At 40.4% G+C, this 14,876-nt stretch overlaps 1 protein-coding gene across 2 annotated transcripts in view; it reads left to right on the forward strand.

The window, feature by feature from the left end:
- Nucleotides 1-14,876, forward strand: part of klhl4 (kelch-like family member 4) — a 395,441-nt gene that overhangs the window by 42,776 nt on the left and 337,789 nt on the right. The window lies entirely within an intron of this gene.

Genomic DNA, 14,876 nt, shown 5'->3' on the forward strand with positions numbered 1-14,876 from the left:
AACCAGGGAAGAAAGCAGAGACTTCGGAGGGAGATGTAGGATGATGTAAATAATGTATTTAATAGGGTCAGTGACTTGGGGGAGATGTAGTGCAAAGGATTAATGTTAAATTGTAAATAGACAGTCTACATCAGTGATGTACAATCACACGACAGCAGCGTATGCTGAGAGATAGTTCTATGTGAAGCCTCGTTCTAGCCTTATACTGTACGTAGTTAGTAGAATGTTTAATAAAAGATAACGTTTATCAACAGCCTTGCCTCCAGCAGTAGCCAAAAATCCTCCCCATGGCCAACCTCATCCAAAACCCACAACGATGATAACGGATTAGTGAAGGATATCAATGGAGCAGCTCTGACTGAGGCCATAACTGGAGATGGGTCTGAAACCATAAAAGGCGACAGTATGCTCATATCTAAGCCTCTTTCTCACATCCACTTTCTCATCACCGCACAATCTCTTCTGATTTACAAGCTGGTTTAAGGATACACCTCTTGTTCTCCAATGCTCCCCTCACGGTGAATGTACCCTTTTGCCTTCCTGCTTTCAAATCCCCAAGAACTACAACTTGGTCAGGCAGTCATGCAGGAACAAGAAGTGGAAGACAACAAGCGACTGATGATGAAGTAACAACCTCACTCATTCTTATACTCGCAGACACAGCTCAGATACTGACACTGATAAGCACTTTGAATTTTAAAATGAGGAGTTGCTTAACTGGGAACCAGTGTAGGTCAGGAAGCACAGGGGTGATGGGCGAATGGGACTTGGTGCGATTAAAGACATGAGCAGCAAAGTATTGGATGAAATCAAGGTTATGGAGGGAAAAATGTGGGAGGGTGGTCAGCAGTATGTTGGAATAGTTGTGTATAGAGGTAGAGGTAACAAAGGCAACTAACTTGAAAGTAGGTGATCCATTTAAATAGCACCGGTAGAAGTGGGGAGTGGAGTAGAAAACAGTGTCCTATCTGCTCAACACAAAAACAAAAATACCTGGAAAAACTCAGCAGGTCTGGCAGCATCTACAGAGAGGAGCACAGTTAACATTTCGAGTCCGAATGACCCTTCAACAGAACTAAATAAAAATAGAAGAGAGGTGAAATATAAATAAAAAATTTTACTTAGTTCTGTTGAAGGGTCATTCGGACTCGAAACGTTAACTGTGCTCCTCTCCGTAGATGCTGCCAGACCTGCTGAGTTTTTCCAGGTATTTTTGTTTTTGTTTTGGGTTTCCAGCATCCACAGTTTTTTTCTTTTATCTTAGTGTCCTACCTGCTTCTGAATGCATGTTCAGCTGTGTGAGGTTAGGGCATTAGCTGGAACACGGAGTTTGAAAGTAGCAGTGCTGGAGTGAAATCAGAGTTACATGCTACTGACACTACAATCAGCCGACTTCTCATGCATGTTCCCAGTGCCCATGCTAATGACCTGCCCAAAGTGACATCCAGCACAGCTCACACAGAAGTGTGCCCACATGACAAAGCGTGCATGCCAATTTGAACCTGACATGATGCATGTAGCATTGAAAATACAGACGGTACACAATCTAATTTTGATGCATATGCCTTTAATGCATGACTTGCACAGTACCTTGGTTGAACATACACATGCAAAGCTTTTTTGTTGAAACAGAGGGAGAATGACACCTTCATTTGATTTCGATAACATAGCTTGATGTTGATGGAAGCAACAGTATATTTGAAAATTCTGTGTCATCTATCTGTATTTCTGTATTATCTACCTTTTAAGATGTTAATAGATAACTTCTTGGACTATTTGTTACAAAGTTTTTAATATCTTCATTATGTTATGAGGGGAGTTTGTCAAGAATATGACAAGATTGCTTGCTGACTTTGAAAAAATTATACAGTGGCTGCTTTAAGACACTTCAATAGACATTGCCATCATGCAAACCCTATGCTGGCAACTTCCCAAAGTATTAGTGCAGAATGCCAAGGCACGTTGAAGTATGAAGAAATTATTCACCCTCTACTTCAGGGTTGTAAAATATTGCTGTTTGATGAGGTATACATCAATATGTATCTAAATGATGTTAATAATCTGATTGATGCATTCAGGGTCAACAAGGGCCTATTTTACACTGAATATATATGCCATAAATGCCACATCTCACCAAAGGGCCATTATGAATATCCATCTTTCCTAAGATAAATATTAGTTATGTTCCCTTCTACCCGCCAATAAAAGAATAAAAGACATTCACAACCACCAGACATCTTACAACCAACAAAATACTTTTGTATAGCCACAGTTATAATTTAAGAAATGTGGAAGCCAATCTGCACACAGTAAGCTCCCACAAATAGTAATTTGAGAAGGACTGGATAATCTGTTTTGGTAATGTTGATTAAGGGATAAATATTGACCAGGACACCGGAGATTAATTCACTGCTCTTCTTTGAAATGGGATCTATGGGATCTTTTACATCCACCCGAGAGGGAAGATGGTGCCTCTGTTTAACATCTCATCTAATAGGTGGCACTTCAAACAGTGCAGCACCCCCTTGGTACTGAACTGGAGTGTCAGCCTTGATTTTTGTGCAGGTGTTTTGAAGTGAGACTTAAACCCAGAACCTTCTGACTCAGAGGCAAGAGTGCTATCGCCTAAGGCAAAGCTGACACTTCAATTCAATTCAATTGACATTACTCAGAACATTTTTACAACAGTGCCTGACGTGAACCATCCACTGATGTTCTGCCAAAAGAACCAAAATGGACTATATACAACAGTTTCTTCAAGTTTAGAGTAGTGACTAGGCTATATGGAGCCCAGAAGAATAAGCCCAGGTATCATCATTCTTTAGCACCATAACTTCAATACATGACACCATTGCACAGTCCAGATTTAATGGTTACTTTATAATGTGTATGTGAATTATTAACATAAATATAGAGTGCCATGCTCTTGAAAGTTACACATGGGGCTGAATTTTCCCCCCATCGGGGAGGAAGTTGAAGGGCGGGCGCATACAGGCGCGCTTCCGATTGGCGCCCCCGGTCGGAAGCGCGTCACCTTTTTACGTGGGTGGGCCAATTAAGGCCCGCCCAGCATGATGTCCGCACGGAAATGCTGTGCGCTCCCTGTGTGGGCCGGGGGGAGGGTGGGGGAACCCAAAATCGAGAGTGCACTCTTTCGCGCATGCGCACAAGAGCACACTCATCTCCCTGAGGCTAAGTGCAGCCTCAGGGAGATCGGCTGTAAATGTAAAAAAGATAAAAATAGAAAAATAAAATTTCCCTAACATGTCCCCTCATGTGACAATGTCACATGAGTTGGGACATGTCCATAATTTTTACAAAACCTTTATTAAACTTTTTAAAAACCTACATGAAACTTCATCCCACCCGTGGATGAGGTTTCATGATTTTTCTAGTTCCCGCCGGAGCTCCTGGCCTGCCCACCAACCTTAAGGTTGGACGGGCAGGTCCTTTAGTTACATAATGGACCCTGTCAATGGCCTTAATTGGCCATTGACAGGTTGGCGGGCGCGCAGCTGATTTTGCTGCACCCCACCTTCCTGAAATGGGGCGTGGTGACATTGGGAGTTCCCCCTGCATGTCATTTTACGCGTCGGTGAGCGGACCCCCCCCCACTTGCCGACGTGTAAAATCCTGCCCATGGTCACAGGCAGTCAGAGGGCTCACCACAAACATCTTCTGTGCTACCTGCATCCACTGGACTTCAGCCAGACTCATGTAGTTGTCAGTTAGTCCAAACTGATTTTTATGTCTTTCAGTTTTGCACTGTGTTTTGGTGGTTGCTGTGTTACTGAGTTTTATGTGAGATCTTCCACTTTGGTAGGTCTCTAGGCAATAAAGCCAATATAAAATGTGCTTAAAAATGAACAAATAAGTTAACAGTTAAATTTGCCAAACTGTACAGTCAATATACAAATCTCGCCATCCATCACTATTTACATCAAAACAGTAAAGATTCTTCCTACCTCAATATCCAAACCTTTCCATGCAATAAACCTAGTTCAGTTTCTCAGCTGTATATGGATTAACTCATGAACTAAGCTCAGGTTACCCCACATAAACCCATATATGGAAACTTCTGGTGACATATTTGTCCAAAGCGATGATAAGAATCATTAATTCTGCCACTGCTTGTGGGCCTAAACCACATCTTCATCATAGACATAGCTGGCAAACAAGAACACTGCTCCAGAATACAAATCATTAAATAGATTATGGAGTTAAACAAGACTTCATTTATTCGATTTACCAGATGGGCTCTATTAACCTCACTTTGACCAATATCCCTGCTGCAAACATATTTGTTCATGATGGCATTGGCAGGAATCAGCTCTACAATGTTCTTGTGAAGTTGACACCTATTCTTCACAGTGAAGTAGCCTCCATTGTAGAGAGTGACAGTACCGCCATGCTCTGTAAAAAATACTCGTGAGGTATTAGCAGCCAAAAATTGGGCATTGATGGGGTACCGTAGACCATCAGTAACAGCTGAATTGTAGATAACCACAATCTTGCCACACTCTTCATTCCTCTATCACAATCAAGTCAGGGATGAATCCAAGTTTACTGTGAATATAAAAAAGCAAGTCAGGAGTAGGATAGTGCTTACTTTAGTATAAGAAGTCAACTTAATGAAGTTACAACACAGGGATGCTAACCAAAGGGAGCAAGTTAGATCAATTGAAAAATTCAACACTGAGATAAATTTTTGTTAGGTAAGGAAATTACTGGGCATATTTCATGTCCTTATGTATTTAGATTGGCATCGATAATGGTAATTGATATATTGGGTAGTAGGATATTGTTGTAGTTCTTTTGGAGTTTAAGGGCTATCTCCCGTTGCATATTGAAAATAATTGTGCTAGGAAGTGGAAATTCTTTACAGTAAGGATTGCCCTTGAAATAACTATAAAGACAACATATTAATATTTCTTCTGAATGGTTATGTATACCATAGTCCTGTATTAAGATAAAATATTTACTTAGCTACATGGAGTAAGCCCCTTGTTACTTTTTTTGGGGTTTCAAACTAGATATACTATTTGTGCTCAGTATCAATGGCCACTTTCAATGAATCAAAGTATGTCATTATCTGCCTAATACCTAGGCCAATGTAACAGGAATCCTTCTCACTGTATTATGCCTTACTGGAATGTATCACCATATGATCTTATTGTCTTTAATAGGCAGATAAATGTAGCCTAACAACCTGAGGCTCATGTTAGAAAACAACATTTATTTCACAATAAAATAGGGAAGTGAACAATATTCTGTACAAACAATATAAATAGCTACAATCTTTCCTAATCTGCAAATATCAAAGATGCTACTCCTGTGTTATTTTGCAATATAACGCTGATCTTCAAAAAACTCACTGCATAGGAAAACTTCACCAGACAACCAGATCCAGCTTGATCAGCTATTCTGTTGGCTTTGAATTCTAAGACCAACTGATGAAGATAAAGTCACCACAGATATGTTATTCACAATCCTTTGGAGATATATTAGAACATAGCCCATTGAAAACTGAATCTCTCATAACTACATCAGAAGTATTGCCATTGTCGGTATTCAAATATGGACAATATTTGTGAACCAATTAAGCCTGAACCAACAAATTTATTTTGATTACCTCTGCTATTTAAATATTTTGGGGTAGATTTTCATCTCCACTGCACGGACTGTAATGGAATGAAAATCAGATGGGTTTTATGAATGTCCAGAAATCCACCCCATCAAATTACTGCCCAGGCAGAGAAGAGGAAAGTTTACCTAATTATTATAGTCAAGCCACCATAGTTCCTCTTCAATTACAAAGACGCCTTCAACCGGTTTCTATCTGGCCAAATTAGATAGAAAGACATATAAATTGAAATACATCAAGAGAGGCTTTTAAGGAATAATAAATCTGAAGGGACCTCTTAAGCATCATAGATTCTAACACATATATTCCTCTGACTTGCAGGAACAACCATTACAAGCCAATATTTCTTCTGGGTATGTCTTGTAACAACCAGTGAAGAAAGCAACAGTTGATCTAACATAGCCTAAAGCACTTCAGATTGGTTGCAATGGATTACATTTTTAGGATTAACCAGTTTGCCTCTATACTTAAAATTGATGAAAATATTTTATAATAATTAACTTCAGTTAAAATAATGAAAGGAAGAAAATTATTTCAAAACTAAATGTGCAAGAGTTTCATTCAAAGATTCAACTATTTTCTTCAGTGTGGCATTCACCCACTTCATCCTATAAAAATCTATTTTATTGTACTCAATTTGATTCTATTATTGTTGCAGTGTCTGGAAGCTCTATTGAGTATGGGTAATTTGTTGTACTGGTTACTTCATTGATGTTAACCTCTATGTTCCTTATGTCTTCCACAATCCCTTCATTAATATTAATTCGACCATGCATAATGTATTAATTTGTGCCCTCTTTAACTCATGCCACCTACTATCGTTTACTTCTTCTGTTATACAGCCTTCTATCCCTTTTCTCATTTATTTCATTTTTACATTCTGCATTAGTCATACTCCTCAAGCAAATTTGTGTAAGGTATTTGAAGTCTTAGGGTAGAAATTCAGCAAGTCAATGGTGCAAAATAGGCAACAGTGAATAGCTTTACACTACTTCTACATTAAAGATAATGGACAAAAAAAAATTCATGCAGAGTATAAAGTGTACTGCTTACTTGGGATGGTCCATTTTGCATTTGCGCTCAATGAGAAGAACTTATACCCTTTCTAGTGTCCACTAGAATCCCCTATGCTCTATATTCAATTGGTTCATGCTGTTTTTCTCTACGTCTTCTCCTTCACAGCATCATCTGTGGCTACTTCACAATGATTATCAGATGTGTGCTTCTAGAAAGTACTATGAAGTGTATAAATAAACATGACCCCCAACTACTTGCTCAGGTGGGTGTATAAAATTCCATAACACTATTCATAGAAGAGCAGGGAGGTTCTCTTGGTGTCCTGACCAACATTTATCCCTTAAACAAAACCATCAAAAACAAATTTAACTGTTCTTGTTGAGTGTGGCACCACACTGTAAACAAATTGGCGGCAGTGTTTACCTGCCATTGCAACTGCATGTCACAATTAATTCATTGATTGCAATTCATCACCCTCTGACTGAAGAAATTCCTCCTCACCTCAGTCCTAAATGACATACCTCGTATTCTGAGGCTTTATCCCCTACTTCTAGACCCCTTACCTGGGGAAAGATCCTTCCTGCATCCACCCTGCTGAGCCTTGTAAGAATTTTGTACACTTCAATGAGATCATCTCTCATTCTTCTAAACTCTAGGGAATACAGGCCCAGTCTCCTCAATATTTTCTCATTGGACAATCCTGCCATCCCAGGGAATAGTCTGGTGAATCTTTGTTGCACTCCCACTATGGCAAGTATATCCTTCCTTAGGTAAGGAGACCAAAACATCACACAATACTCCAGGTGTGGCCGTACCAAGGCCCTGTACAACTGCAAAAAGACTTCTTTACTCCTATACTCAAATTCACTTGCAGTAATGGCTAACATACAATTTACCTTTCTAATTGCTTATTGCACCTGTATGTTAGCTTTCAGTGACTAATGAATAAGAACACCCAGGTCCCTTCAGACATCAACACTTCCCAATCTCTCCCCATTTAAGTAATACTCTGCATTTCAGCTTTTCCTACCAAAGTGGATAACTTCACATTTTTCCACAGTATATTCCATCTGCCATGTTCTTCCCTACTCAGTTAGTCTGTATAAATCTCCTTGAAGCCTGTTTGCATCCTCTTCACAATTCACATTCCCACCAAGTTTTGTGTCATTAGCAAAGTTGGAAATATTACATTTGGTTTCCACATCAAAATCATTGATATATATTGTGAATAGCTGGGGCCTAAGCACTGATCTTTGCGGTACCCCACTAGTCACTGCCTGCCAACCTGAGAATGATCCATTTCTCTCTACTCTCTATTTTCTATCAGTTAACCAATTCTCAATCCATGCCAGTATATTTCCCAATCCCGTGAGCTCTAATTTTGTTTACTAACATCCTATGTGGGAACTTACTGAAAGACTTCTAAAAATCCAAATACACCATATCCACTGTTTCACCCCTTACTATTCTGTTAGTGGCATCCTCCAAAAACTCCAACAGGTTTGTCAAAGATGGGAGAGAATTTTCTCCCTGTCGGGCGGGCTGGTCGGAAGCAGGCACGGGCAGGTGCGGAGCTGATTGCTGCCCGTGATCAGCTGTGCGCCGCCATTTTACGTGTACGGGCCAATTAAGGCCCGCCCAGCGCTATGCACACCCGGAAGCTCTCATCGCCACCTGTGTTGGCGGGGGGGAGGGGGGAGAGTCGGGGTCTACGCTCTTTCACCCATTGTGAAACATTGAATAAAAATGAAGAAAAAAATACTCAGACATGTTCCCTCATGTGACAGTGTCACATGAGCTGGGACATGTTTATGAATTTTGATAACTATTTTTATTTCATTAATAAATCCTTCATGAAACCTCATCCCGCCCGTGGATGAGGTTTCATGAAAAATGCGAAGGCCGCCTGAGCTCGTTGCCTGCCCAGCAGCCTTAAGGTTGGATGGGCAGCCCTGACAATTACTTCAATTAGTTTATTAATGGCCTTAACAGGCTTTTGACAGTTCGGCAGGTGCGCAGCCGACGGCGATGCACGCCTGCCGAACTAAAGGTCGGAATAATACGTGATGTAGGGACGCATGCCCGACGTCACCATGTGTCATTTTACGTGTCGGCTTGCGGGACCCGCCCCTGCATGCCGAACAGAAGATTCTGCCCATGGTTTCCCTTTCATAAACCCATGTTGACTCTGCCCAATCTCACCACTATTTTCTAAGTGCCCAGTTATCACATCCTTTAGAATAGATTGCAGCATTTTCCCTACTATTGATGGAAAGCTAACAGGTCTGTAATTTGCAGTTTTTTCTCCCCCTCCTTTCTTAAATAATGGGGTTACATTTGCTACCTTCCAATCTGTAGGCACCATTCCAGAATCAATGGAATTTTGAAAGGTAATCACCAATGCATCCACTATCTCTATAGGCACCTGTTTCAACAGTCTGGGATGTAGATCATCAGTCCAGGGGATTTATAAACTTATAGTCCCATTAATTTCTCCAGCACTACTTTTTTACGAATACTAATTTCTTATAGATCCTCAATCTCATTAGTCCCTTGGCTCCCCAATATTTCAGGGAGGTTTTGTGTATCTTCCAAAATGAAGACAGACACAAAAGTATTTGTTTAGTTCTCTGTCATTTCCTTACGATCCATTATAAATTCTCTATTCTCTGCCTGTAATAAGCCCACATTTGTCTTTACTAACCTTCCTTTTTACATACCTATAGAAGCTTTTCCTTAAGTTCCTTGCTAGTTTACTTTCATATTCTATTTTCTCTTTATTTATCAATTTCTTGGATCTCCTTTGCTGAATTTTAAAATGTTCCCAAACCTCAGGCTTACTACTTTTTTTGGGCAACTTTATAAGCCTTTTCCTTTGATCCAATAGAATCCTTAACTTCCCTTGTTAGCCATGGTTGGATCACTTTTCCTGCTGGCTTTTTGCATTTAAAGGGATGTAAATTTGTTGCAAACAATGCATTAATTCTTTAAATGCTAGACATTGCTCCTCTACTGTCAGACCGTTTAATGTTGTTCCCCAATCTACTTCAGACAACTGCTCTTCATACCTTTGTTTAGATTAACGACCCTAGGGGGTGGGGTTTTCCAGCCCCGCCCACCGCCAGAATTATCCATTCCTGCCAAAGGTCAATGGACTTTTGCCTGGGCCACCACATCCCCCGTGGTGCGTCCTGCCACGATGGGGCTGGAAAATCCCAGCCCTAGTTTCGGATTAAAATACATCACTTTCAAACTTCATGTAAAATTCCATCATATTATGGTCACTCTTCCCTAAAGGCTCCTTTACAATGATATTATAAATGAGCCATTTCTCATTGTACAATACTACATCCAAAATAGCCCATTCCCTAGTTGGTCCCTCAACATACAGTTCTAGAAAAACATCACGTATTCATTCCAGGAACTCTTCAGCATTAGTGCTAATTGAATTTATCCAGTCTATATGTAGATTGAAGCGCCCCCCCCCCCCCCCCCCCCTCCCCCACGATTTCTGATTTACCCTTGTTACATGCACTTCTAATTTCTTGATTTATACCTTGCCCTATATGACCATTACTATTTGGTGACCTATAAATGTCCTGGTACTCCTACTCCTACACCAAACTCCTACTAAAGTTTACTGCCTCTTCTATTTTCTTAGCTCCACCAAAACTGAATCCACATCTTGACCTTCCAATACAAGATCCTCTCTCACTGATCCCATCCTTTATTAACAGTGAAACCCCACCTCCTTTTCCTTTTTGCCTATCCTTCCAAAATGCTAAATACCCTTGAACTTTCAGTTCCCAGCTTTGGTCACCCTGAAGCCATGTCTCCGGAATGGCAATTAGACCATACCTGTTTATTTCTATTTGTGTCGTCAATTCATCTACCCTGTTGGGAATGCTGCGTGCATTCAGGCAGAGTGCCTTTAATTCTGCCTTATTATTTTCACAATCCTAGCCTTAACTGCTGGTACATTCCTATGTTTGCACACTCCTTCCCTTCCTGCCACACTCTGATAACCATTCTCCTACTGCTACCCTGCTCTCTTACCTTCTCCTCTCTCTTTAGTTTATCATATCTTCCATCGTGCCTATTATTTAGTTTAAAGCCCTCTCTACTGCCCTAGTTATACAACTCACGAGGACATTGGTGGAGGTGATGCCCATCCTAATGGTACAGCTCTCACTTTCCCTAATCCTAATGCCAGTGCCCCAGGAATTGGGAATTCTCCTACACCAGTTTTTTTAGCCCCAATTTAACTTTCTAATCTATTTACCCTACACCAATTTGCTAATAATTCAGAGACTATTACCTTTGATATTCTGATTTTTAATTTAGTCTCTAGCTGCTCATAGTCTCTAAGCAGAACCCCCTTCCTAGTCCTACCTATGTCATTAGTACCAACGTGGACTATGGCCACTGGATCCTTTCCCTCCCACTGCAAGTTCCAAACCCTGGCACTGGGCAGGCAGCACAGTCTTCTGGACTCTCACTCTCGGCTGCATCCCTATACTGTCACCTACCACCACTATATTCATGATAGCTCCCCCGGTTTGAATGGCTTGGTGTGCCATGGTGCTATAGTCAATTTGTTCATCCACCTGCAGTCCCCACTCATAGACTGCAAGCACCTTGAACCTGTTGGACAATTGCAAAGGCTGAGGCTTCTCCACTTCTACCTTTTTGATCCCCTGCTGAACTTGCAGTCACACCTTTCTGCCCCTGACCACTGACAAAAATAGAAGACCCTATTCTAAGGAGTGTAATTGTCTCCAGAAGCAAAGTTTCCAGATAACATTCCCCTCACCAGTGTCACCAGTGTCCACAGCTTGGCCTCCAGCTCAATGACTGTGAGCCAAAGCTCCTCAAGACACAGACATTTACTGCAGTTGTGTTTCCACTGGGTCACACTGGCATCCTGAAGCACCAACATCCTGCAGTTGCAACACCTCACCTGCCCTGCCATCTTTATTGTATCTTAATTATGTACCTAATTATTTTCTTAATTAATTTTGAATTAAATTAATGCTTCCTCTCACTACCACTTACAATAAATGCTATCGGTTAAAAATAAAATAAATAATGGACTCATTAGTTTCTTACTTCCCTTCTGCTAGTGTCTCTAAATTAATTATAAGGTAGGTACTTTATGGTTATTTAAAAGTTTATGTTTTCCTAAATTCCAGCTCTTTACAGTCAGTTCCTAACAGCAGTTACTCACCAACCAATCAACTTACAGCTTTCCCGTGAGGTCTCTGTTTTGAATTTTTTTTCTCTCTCTCAAACTCAGAGCTGGAAGCTGAAGCTGCTTTTTGTAGCCCCACTGCTCTTGCTGTTTCTTGACTCTTGGATGGAGTTCTTGCCTTCCCGCTTCCCAATCCTTGTGGCCCAGCTGCTCTCACTCTTCTCACCTCTCAGACTGAGCTCTCACCTTCCTTTTGCCACACTCTTTGTAGCTTTGCTGCTCTTGGCGTTTCCCTCTCAGACAGCTGATCTCTCTCTTTTATTATGCACTATACTTCACTAGGATATGACTATGGTAGTGCCAGTGTCAAAGTGTATTTGCATATCCAAAAGCACTCTTTTCATTTCTCATCATTATTGACAACATGATATCGGCACCAAGGAATTGCTTTGTGAATAAGTCCAATAATTGTCAAGATGACAGGAACTTGAAGCTGAGTGAGATCTACCCATAACCTCAGCAGCTAACCAAAAGCTGAACTATTTAAAGTGGGCATGTTCTTTAAAAACAAAATGCAAGAAAAGACACTGACCAAAGATGGCTCCCACCTGATTCCTGGTATTGTAAGTTGACCACTTTTCTGGAAAGCTCCTACATGGATTGCACTGCAGGCTTGTCCTGACTTATTGCATGGAATTTCACACCTGGGGGGTGTCAAGGTCCATTTCAAAAAGGAACCCTTGAAAGAAAGGCATTAAAAATGCAAAGTGCTGGACTTTAATAAACTGTAATTCTGTCAAGACAATGGGAACTGCTAACCAGCTAAATACGCTGAATAGACACTCAAAAACCCCTGTGGAGGACAAAATAACCACATCTCCTGTTTATTTCTACCATCTTGAAATGTGTCAAAAGTTTTTTAGATGAAAGATCAAAAATGTGATTACTTGCTCTACAATAATGACTACAAGGCATGTTAATCAAATTCCTTTCATGGAATATACAGACAGAAGGTTTAAGAACTGGTTTTGTCAAGCCAGACAGAGAGAGGAGTCATTGAAGTCATCTGGAAAAACTGCTGAAGAGAGCAGTAAGAAATCTCTCTCTCTCTTCTCTCTCTCTGAAGCTAATATTATCTATAGAGAAGTGCAGTTATCTAGACTTTAATTCAACTCCAGGAAACCAGCTAACTTCAAAAGGCTTCAAAACATTCAATAATCTATGCCTTAAGGATAGGCAAAGGACTTACTCCTTTCATTTTTATTTGGCCTTAAACTTCTCTTACTTATGAGATCTGCATATGTGTATCGTCACGTCTTTCATTATTTTTTCCCTCGGCTTTAGTAACTCTTTCTTTGACTCAAGAAAACCTGGTTTTATCGGCTCCTTATTAACAAATAAATACATCTGGATTGGAAAAGGCATCTACGGGAAAATAAATTTAAAAAGACCTTTTTGTAATCAACTGAGGAGGCTGAAAATAAAAGGAAGCCAGTTCACTCCTCCTCACCTGGCCGTAATATAATGCATTCAAATTGTCCTGACTGTCAGAGCATTCTCATGTCTAAAATCTGTTTAATTTGCCTTATAGTGTAGCAGTGTCCTGTATGTAAATTATGCAAACTACTTGAGAACAGTTATTTGGATAAGTGTAAGCTTTAGCTTAAAGATCGTTCATTAATGTATTTCCTGTTAAAGTTTTTGCTGTTGCATTATTTTAATGAATGCAAACAGTACCTCCAGCTGATGTTATGTTTAATTATTTGTTCTACATGAAACAGTTACTATTAAAATGCACTGAGAACATCTGGGATGACAGCTCACTGAATAAGATTTTAATGGGGTCATCTTATACTGAAGAGTTACTAGACACCATGTCCAATTAAATTCAAAGCAGAATATAAATAGCAGCAGCTTTCCTCCTTCTTATTAACTATAAGATCCTGAAAATATCAAGATACTCAGGGGGCATTTGATGGATACAACACGATCAGAAAAAGTCATATTTTGCATTAGAGAGCAAGGTGCCTGACCTTGGTGATTTTAATCACTTCAATTATATGCGGCATGATGGTGCTGTAAATTCAACTGGCAAAGATGGAGTGCCACGAAAATGATGGTGTGGCTTTGCATGCACACCCACAGATGCTGACATTTTAGTGTCAGTCATATTACTATGGAATGACACCAATCAAGGGCCAAATCATCCTTCAGCTCTCCTTTGTACTCGCTTCATTGGCTGAGGCCTCAGTAGAAATTACCTCCAGCTTCTCAGCTATGAAAGGTGAAAATGAATAATACCTGGAAAGGAATATTACTTCTCACATATACACAAAATTCAAAGAGCTTTTTTTGGGGAGCGGGAATTTAATGTGCAAATATCCTCATGCCATTTGTCAACTTCTAACATGAATCATTTGTGCCTTTTGTACATCTGATAATGCACTGAAAATTATTGGTAATTTGACTGAATAAGTCACTGCTTATGCAAAAAAATGTAATTTGTCATGTATTTCAGGAATAGCTACAATACTTTAAGCAAACAGAATGTTGGTAGCAAAACTAAAAACTTTAAAAAATTTCTTAGTTGAAGTTTGTTTTCTTGGTTCAACTTCAGGTATTTAATACGTTACCTCAGTTTCCTACTGTGTTACCTAAGACAAGAGTTCTTAATCATGGGTCCACAAATCCCACGTGGACTGTGAGAAGTTTCCAGGGATCCATACTAGGGGTAAGGTGCAGGTTGGAGAGAAGGAGCCGTCACTGCCCAAATTGCCCCCACACCGTTTGCAAAACCTGCACTCATTGGATCCAGACTGCCCTTCTCCCTGCAACAGCAATGCCACTTTAGGGGTTCTACCTGCAACGTGCCACTGAAGCTGAGCCACACACTAAGAGCTGACCTGCTGTGCACTTCACTCCCTCAATTCCTCACAATTGCATACTCACTCCCTCCCAGGCTGATGTGAAAGGCGTTAGGAGAAGAAGCAGCATCACCCAACACCAACAGCGTCCCTCCTGTTG

This window comes from Cetorhinus maximus, chromosome 8 (assembly GCF_964194155.1).
Source record: "Cetorhinus maximus chromosome 8, sCetMax3.hap1.1, whole genome shotgun sequence".
Lineage (NCBI taxonomy): Eukaryota > Metazoa > Chordata > Chondrichthyes > Lamniformes > Cetorhinidae > Cetorhinus > Cetorhinus maximus.